The sequence below is a fragment of the Crotalus tigris genome, unplaced genomic scaffold (assembly GCF_016545835.1).
Source record: "Crotalus tigris isolate CLP2741 ecotype Arizona unplaced genomic scaffold, ASM1654583v1 scf7180000018525.42219311030:4301911, whole genome shotgun sequence".
Taxonomy (NCBI): domain Eukaryota; kingdom Metazoa; phylum Chordata; class Lepidosauria; order Squamata; family Viperidae; genus Crotalus; species Crotalus tigris.
The window spans coordinates 1,990,449-1,998,667 of NW_024097057.1; positions in this window are offsets into that span (position 1 = coordinate 1,990,449).

Genomic DNA, 8,219 nt, shown 5'->3' on the forward strand with positions numbered 1-8,219 from the left:
GGGATTACACCCCAAGGTTCTGAAGGAACTGGTAGACGTGATCGCAGGACCACTGAACTATATCTTTCAAAGAACCTGGAGCACTGGGGAACTACCAGAGGACTGGAAAAGGGCTGATGTAGTTCCCATCTTCATAAAATGGAAAAAAATGGATCCAGGAAACTATAGACTTATCAGCCGGACCTCAATACCTGGGAAGATTCTGGAAAAGATAATCAAGCAATCAATCGGTGAACACGTAGGGACAAACAAAGTATAACCAGAAGCCAATATGGGTTTATCAAAAACAGATCATGCCAGACAAATGTTGTTGCATTCTTTGACCAGGTGACAAAATTAGTGGACCAGAGGAATGCTATGGATATAATTTATTTGAACTTCAGTAAGGTATTTTATAAAGTTGACCACAACCTACTACTTGATAAGGTAGAAAAATGTGGGTTAGACAGCATCATCACCAGATGGATTTGTAACTTATCTGACCAACATAAAGTCCTCAATGGAACTGCATTTACATGGGGGAAATGTGCAGTGAGCTACCCCAAGGCTCTGACTTAGACCCAGTGCTCCTCAACCTCTTCATCAACAATTTGGATGAGGCGATAGATGGGGAACTCATCAAATTTGCAGATGACATCAAGCTAGCAGGAATACCCAATACTCCAGAAGACAGGCTCAAGATACAGAAAGATCTTGACAGATCTGAACACTGGGCCTTATCTAGCAAAATGAAATTCAATGTAGAGAAAAGTTAAGGTTTTATATTTAGGCAAGAAAAATCAAATGCATAGGTATAGAATAGACGGTACCTGGCTCAAAAGGTAACATCTGTGAGAGGGATTTTGGAGTCCTAGTGTAGTATGCAGCAGCCGCCAAAGGAACCCATGCAACCTTAGGCTGCATTAAGAGGGATAGAATGAAGATCATGTGAAGTGATAACGCCTTGGTTAAGACCAGTTAGAATATTGCATCAGTTTTGATCCCCACAATATAAAAAAGTTGTTGAGACTCTGGAACAAGTACTGAGAAGAGCAACAAAAATGATTAGGGGGCTAAAACATATGAAGAACAGTTTCAGGAATTGGGTATGTCTAGTCTAGTCAAAAGGAGGACCAGGAGCGACAGGATGGCAGTGTTCCAATATTTAAGCAGCTGCTACAAACAAGAGGGGAGTCAACCTATTCTCCAAAGAAGCTGAAGGCAGGACAAGAAACAACGGATAGAAGGAGAGAAGCACCTAGAACTAAGGAGCAATTTCCTAACAGTGAGAACAATTAACCAATGGAACCGCCTGCCTCCAGAAGTTGTGGGTGCTCCAACACTGGAAGTTTTTAAGAAGAGACTGGACAGCCATTTGGCCAAAATGGTATAGGGTCTCTTGCCTGAGCAGGGGGTTGGACTACCGGTAGAAGATCTCCAAGGTCCCTTTCAACCTTATTATACTGTATTCTGCAACTCTGTAGGTCACTTGCAAGGTTAGCATTTGTAGATACTGTATGACAGTATCTGTGTTTCAGTCGCAGAGGGAGGAAACATCTGTCAGTTGATCAAATATGATCTGTCGGTTGATCAGCCTTAGGGCACCTAAGACGCTTCCCTCTGTCTAAGCCGTTAATGGACCCTCCTGAGTTCAGTCATTCCGCCAACTGTGAGTTGCCCACTCAGCCTTTTGCTGCTCCTCACAAGGAGCCCTCAAGCCGGCATTTTCAGCCTTTTGCTTTCTCTTTCCTCTATCCTGGCTTGCTGCCTTCAGATTTCTAGCCACGACAGCTTGCCCTGCATTCATCCAAGCCAAGCTCACCCCTTCCTCTTGCTTCCCTCCCAGATGACTTGCGGTTCCCTTCTCTTCCCTGCCTGGCGGCTTTGCCATCATTTGGGGGGCCTTATGCTGTTCAGCCTTAAGGACCTTTCTGCAACTTATAAAATTTATTTCCTTGTCTATGCAATTGGCATTTGCTCCGTACCAAATTACATTTTACAGTTTTCTTTTATTGCTTATAAAAAAGTAAATAATTTTGTTTCCTGTTGCCATTAAATACAGAAAGATTGCAATCTGGCTGGGGATAGCGGGGAGGCCAAAGGTGAACTCCCAAGTGATAATTGTGGGCAAGGCTGTGTGTGCATTGTGGAGCGATGAATGGCAGTGCCCACTTCACACACAACACACTGGTCTGGGTCAAAGAGCAGGCGAATGTACTGTGGGGACACCAGATGGGAGAGGAGATTTACGCTAAGAAGCCCCCACCATCTACTGTAGTCAAATCACTCCAGCCCATCAGGTCTGCTGCTACAGGAACAGACTTAGCCAGCCAACTGGCCCAACTCAAGTGGGAGACAGAGAGGCTAGAAAAAAGCAGACTTGTTGTCCCAAAGGTGTTTTTTTTTCAAAGGCATTTGAAAATGTTTTGCTTCAGAACTGAAGAAACTTCTTGGGTGAGAAGTGAAATGTTTTCAAAGAAAAAAATCAAGAAAGTCCAGTTGCCTTTTGAAAAAGCTTCTTTGGGACAACTATGACCTGGATGATTAATAATCTCCATAGATAAGCAGGCTGGTTCTTGACAGAACTTGTGACCAACCCATCTCTGAAGCCTTGGTTGGCTACAGTGGCCGAGCCTTGCCTGGGGCTACTGACCAGTGCATGGCAAGGAGACCTGCTGTCCTTACCTCCTCTTCCCTGGACAGCCTTCCAATCTTTCAGGATGACACCCAATTCCTTTTAGGGCTCTTCTTGGGATTTCGCCTGCAAGCTGGTCACCCATCTTTGTTGCTGTTCTTGGCCCTGGTTCCAGTTCCTCAGCATCCTTTTTATACTATGCAGGCAAAACTGGACACAATATCCCACACAATTACCACTTTCTGTGGACTTGACACTATATCTCTGTTGTTGCAGCCCAAAATTGCATTGGCTCTTTTGGCCACTACAACACACCTCTGCTGTTAGGCCACCCAGGGCTCTCTCACAAGTAATACCACCAAGGCAGGTCCCACTCTGCATCCAGAGTTGTCTGTGCATCCAGAGTTGTCTATCACACACGGGGCCCAGAACAGAAATCCACAGAAGGCCAGTGCATACTTTTCTCCATGTGGACATAGACCCACAAAGGACAACACGTTGACTATGGTTGTTTAGCCCAACTGTAAGTTCATCTGGTAGTGAGACCATTCGTCCTATATTATTCCACTTTATCAAGATGAAGGATGTGATTTACTTTATCAAATGCCTTACTGAACCCCAGGTAGACGACATCCTCAGCATTCTCTTGGTCCACTATATTAGTCACATTGTCAGAGAAAGAAATAACAATGACATCTGAGATGACATCTGCCAGTTCCTTTAACTCTGGGGCGGACTCCACCTGGTCCTGGGGACTCGACTCAGGGCAGCCAGGGGCTCTCTCGTCGCTTCCTCAACAATGTTGACTTTAATTTCTCTTTTGCAAACGGCTCCTCCAGTTCATGCTGATGTCATCTTTTCAGATTCAAGGTATTTTCAGATTATCTGCTTTTGCTAAACTGCTCTCTGCTCTCCATTTTTTAAACTTACCCTTTTTGTTTCTCAATTCCTTGGCGAATTCTTTATAGAATAATGCCAGTTTCACCAGCTCTTTCCCATTTTTTCTCTTTGGTACTGTTTGGATCTTAATTATTTTATTTTTTTGGAATTTCCAACCCTGCTGAACTATTTATAATTTCAAAATTTCCATTCATGAAATCCTTCCTACTGATTTTCATTTACTTACTGAAAATGTCTCTCTTGAAAACTAGAATACTAACCTGACTACCTTCAATTCTCACTGCTTGCAATATGTTGAATTCTAAAATTACATAAAATAGCATAGAAAAACAGAGTTGGAAGGGACCTTAGAGGTCTTCTAGTCCAGTCCCCTGCTCAGGGAGGAAACTCTATACCAGGGGTGTCAAACTTGCAATGTCATGTGATGTGTCGCAACACATCGTGACTTTTTTTCCCATTGCTGGCAATGGGGTGGGCACGGTTTTGGCATGACGCATTCAGCCCGCAGGCCAGCAGTTTGACACCCCTACCCTAGACCATTTCAGACAAATGGTTGTCCAATCTCTTCTTGCAAACCTCCAGTGATGGAGCATCCACAACTTTTGGAGGCAAGTTGTTCCACTGATTAATTGTTCTCCCTGTCAGGAAATTTCTCGTTAGTTCTAGGTTGCTTCTCTCCTTGATAAGTTTCCATCTGTTACTGTCCTGCCCTCCGGTGCTTTGGAGAATAGCTTGACTCCCTCTTCTCTGTGACAGCCCATCAAATATTGGAAGACTGCTCTCAGGTCATCCCAGGCCCTCCTCTTTGTAAGACTAAACATGTGCCTGGGAAAACAGCTGCAGCAATCTGGTGGCATCCCGAGATCCATTTTAAGGTCCTAATTTCATGGTAGCAAAGGTGGTGGAGGAGCCATTTTTCTCACCACCCTTTTAACATCTCGGCAGGCAGGTCAGAGGTTCTCTGGATACAGCAGTAAATCTCTCTAGGAACACAAAACACACATTGTGTGACTCAAGGGGGAGGTGCTGGTAAGTTGCTTTTATTGCAGATGTAAATCAGCTGATGATAAAGATCAGCTACTGCAGAATATACTAATCTCATCCTATTTATGTGTCAGCTCCAGGGCTTCCATCCATGCATACTCCCTGTTCTTGCAGCCTACATTTTGGATGTGTCTCCAGTTTTGATTGTGGTCTTGATGGCTTCAGCCTTCACCATTAGTGGTGGACCTTTTTCGGATTGTCAGGAACTGCCTTTATCTAGAGGCAGTTTGGGTGAACCCTTTGTTCATTCTAACTTGAATTCTAGACTGAGCCGCCTTGGGTCATGTCTCAGCCTTTTGAAATGGGCTTGAGTTTGATTTTTATAGTCAGTGGCATCGGATAATCTTTGGAGGGGCAAGATTTGGGCAGTGGAACCTTCTGCTCCCAAAGTTCTCTACATGGTCAGAGTGAGTCAGGATCCCAGGAGTTTCCGTGGCTTTTCCTAGAATGGGTTGCTCCACACGCTTCAAAGAGTGCTGAGGTTGACCTTAAAGAACTGTATTATGCAGATTTGGAATAGTTAGCGGTAAAAGGAAATCAGGCCACCAAAGAACACGGTGACTGGACACCATCAAAGCTGACGCCATACGGAGCCTAGAGCAAAGAAGCAGTGCAAGATTTGGCCCACAGAATCACCAAGAGTCGGATGCAACTGAATGGATCATCATCATCATCATCATCATCATCAGCAGCAGCAGCAGCAGCAGCAGCAGCGTTATGCAGATTGCACTGAGCCAGTCCCCAGTGTTCTGTTCTTAAGTGGAAGCACATCCAATCCACTTTCCCTCCAAGATGACACAGTCATCTGCCTAAATTTCAATCTGCTTTAACGCTTAGTTCTGAGATAGAAATGGCACTATTTGCCCGGGTAATTGTTTTGGTTGGCAACTGAACTGAAAGGTTGTATTCTGCTTGTTTCTGCCAGGCCTCTGAGCATCTTTTTAGCACATACTTATCACGGCGCTGTTCTGGACTGTCTGGCCGTGATGTGCACAGATGGCCCTGTTTTGTGGCCATTCCAACAGGAAGACTTGACATCTTAGTTGTTGTCCTCTGGCATCTTAGAGTTATTTCATCTCCCACATTGTTTAATGGTTACGAAAAACCACTGGAGAGATCAATCTAGCTCAGAAAGTTGCTGCTCAGCCTTCAAAGGGACCAGATATAAGAAGTTGCAAATCCCTGTTAGCACCATTACTGGTAAAGTAAACTTTCAAGTGCTGGTTAGAAAACAGTTTGGGGGATCCATGAGCAGAAGGGCCGCCATTTCCTGCAAGTGCTAGATTTTCTGGAGAAACCTTCTCTGTGTTGTGATGTGTAATTGATGAGACTCGGAGAAGCCTCTCGTTGCTTGGAATGTCTTCTAGGGTAACCTCCCTGGTCCTGGCATCGTGTCCTTCAGGTAGGAGCCTCCCCACACAAGTTGTTTGGTCCTTACAATTGACAACGGGCCAACACTTTTATTTATTGCATGTTGATTATAAGCATTACCTTCTTCAATAGGCAGCTGGACTTTCTTATTTTTCTTTGAAGACATTTTTCTTCTCATTGAAGAAGCTTCTTCAGCTCTGACTGGATGGTGGGGAATGGAAGGATTTATATTCCCTGGAACAGCTCTCTCTCAATAGAGGGGGCAGGATACGACATCATCTATCTCCTGTCTACAACACAGTCCTTTCAGCCAGCTGTCGGCAAACTTGAACAATGGGCCCTATCCAACAAAATGAGAAAAGTAAAGTTTTACATTTAGACAGGAAAAATCAAAGGTATAAGTACAGATTGGGCAAGACCTGGCTCAAAAAGAGCAACTGTGAGAGGGACCTTGGAGTCCTAGTGGATGATCACTTGACTATAAGCCAGCAGTGTGCAGCAGCAGCAGCAGCCAAAAAAGCTAATACAATCCTGAGTTGTATAAACAGAGGTGCAGAATCAAGTTCACACAAAGTATTAATATCGTTTTATAAAAACCTAGTAAGACCACACCTGGAATACTGCAATTAATTTTGGTCACCAGTCACCATATCACAAAAAAGATGTTGAGAGTTTGGAAAAAGTTCAGAGAAGAGCAACTAAGATGATCCAAGGCCTGGAGATTAAAACATGAAGAACGGCTGCAGGACTTGAGTTTGGCTAGTCTAAAGAAAAGAAGAAATAGGAGAGACATGATAGCAGTATTCTAGTATTTCAGGGGCTGCCACAAATAAGGGGGTCATGTTATTCTCCAAAGCACCAGAGGGCAGGACAAGAAACAATGGTTGAAAATGGACCAAAGAGAGAAGCAATCTGGAATAAGGAGAAATTTCCTGACAGAGAGGACAATTAACTAGAGGAACAGTTTGCCTACAGAAATCATGGACACTCCATCATTGGAGATTTTTAAGAAGAGGCTAGACAGTCATTTGTCTGAGATGATATAGGTTCTCCTGCTTGAGCAGGGGGCTGGAGTAGAAGACCTCCAAGGTCCCTTCCATATTCTATTCTATTCTATTCTATTCTATTCTATTCTATTCTATTCTATTCTATTCTATTCTATTCTATTCTAATTTTAATGTTTACCTGTTAATTACTGTCCCAGGATGTTCTTCTACAGATAGGTCTAAATGTAGTGCGGAGAATGGCCTGCAGTTTCACTTTCGTGCATCTTCTGGCAGCTCCATCCGCAGCAGGGAGGCCAGCGAGGATCACTTCCCTGGGGGCTGAGCTGCCTGTCTCTTGGGAGGCTCCGAGGCCTGGTTGTGGGAAGGCAGCACAGCTGCTCCCGTGTGCAGGAGGGGCAAACATTGCAGCTGCTGGAGGAAGCAGCCTCGACAAAGGCCTCCTTAGGCCACCTGCTGCTAGGGGCCCCTCTGGCCACCCACAGCCTCTTCCCGCCAGCAGAGAGGCAGGAGGAGAGCCGGCTGGGACACCGCTCAGCTCAGACCGAAAATGCCACAGGGGAAAAGATTTGGGTCAACTTCCTCCTGGCGGCACAGCACACTGGGGGACACCCAGCTGCCCGTCCCCAGGATGGCCCTCCGCTAATGCCCCCCTGGGAAGATGTGCCTCAAGACCCCCAGTGGGGATGCAGGGAAAGCATCCTTGAGGGGGCTGGGGGGGCGGTACAACTAACCCATCAGCCCCTGGGATCCAGCTCCCCCCCACTCAAGGTGGCTCTCTCGGGCCCCTGCAGGGAAGGGAACTGCTGAAGGGAGGGCAAGCGGGGCTCCTGCTGCCTTCCAGCTCTGGCGGGAGGACGCCGCCTCAGCCCAGGAAGCTCCGGGGAGGTCGCAGGGAACGAGCCGAAGGGCCCTTCCACTTGAGGGCTTCTAGGTCTTGGGGGGGGGCGAGGGGGCAACTTTTACCAATGACACCTGCACACACAAGAACCGCAAAGGCGAAACCGGAGGGGCCTCCCTGCTTTCCCTGTCCGTCGTAGAGGAGGCGAAGGCCCGACTGACTCCGCCGGCCGTCCCGCTGCTCCCGCACTTCTGGCAGCTCCCGAGGCGCAGCGCTTAGCGAGCGTCAGGCAGCGCCTGAGGGCCACCGCCGCCCCGCCAGAGCCGCCGCCCCTCCTGCATCCCCCCCGGGAGGCCTTGAACTTCTCCCATTGGGCGCAGGGCGGGGCGGCTCCGCCTCCCCGCCCGCCGCCTCTTTTTTACAACTCATGTGCCGCTTCCCTCCT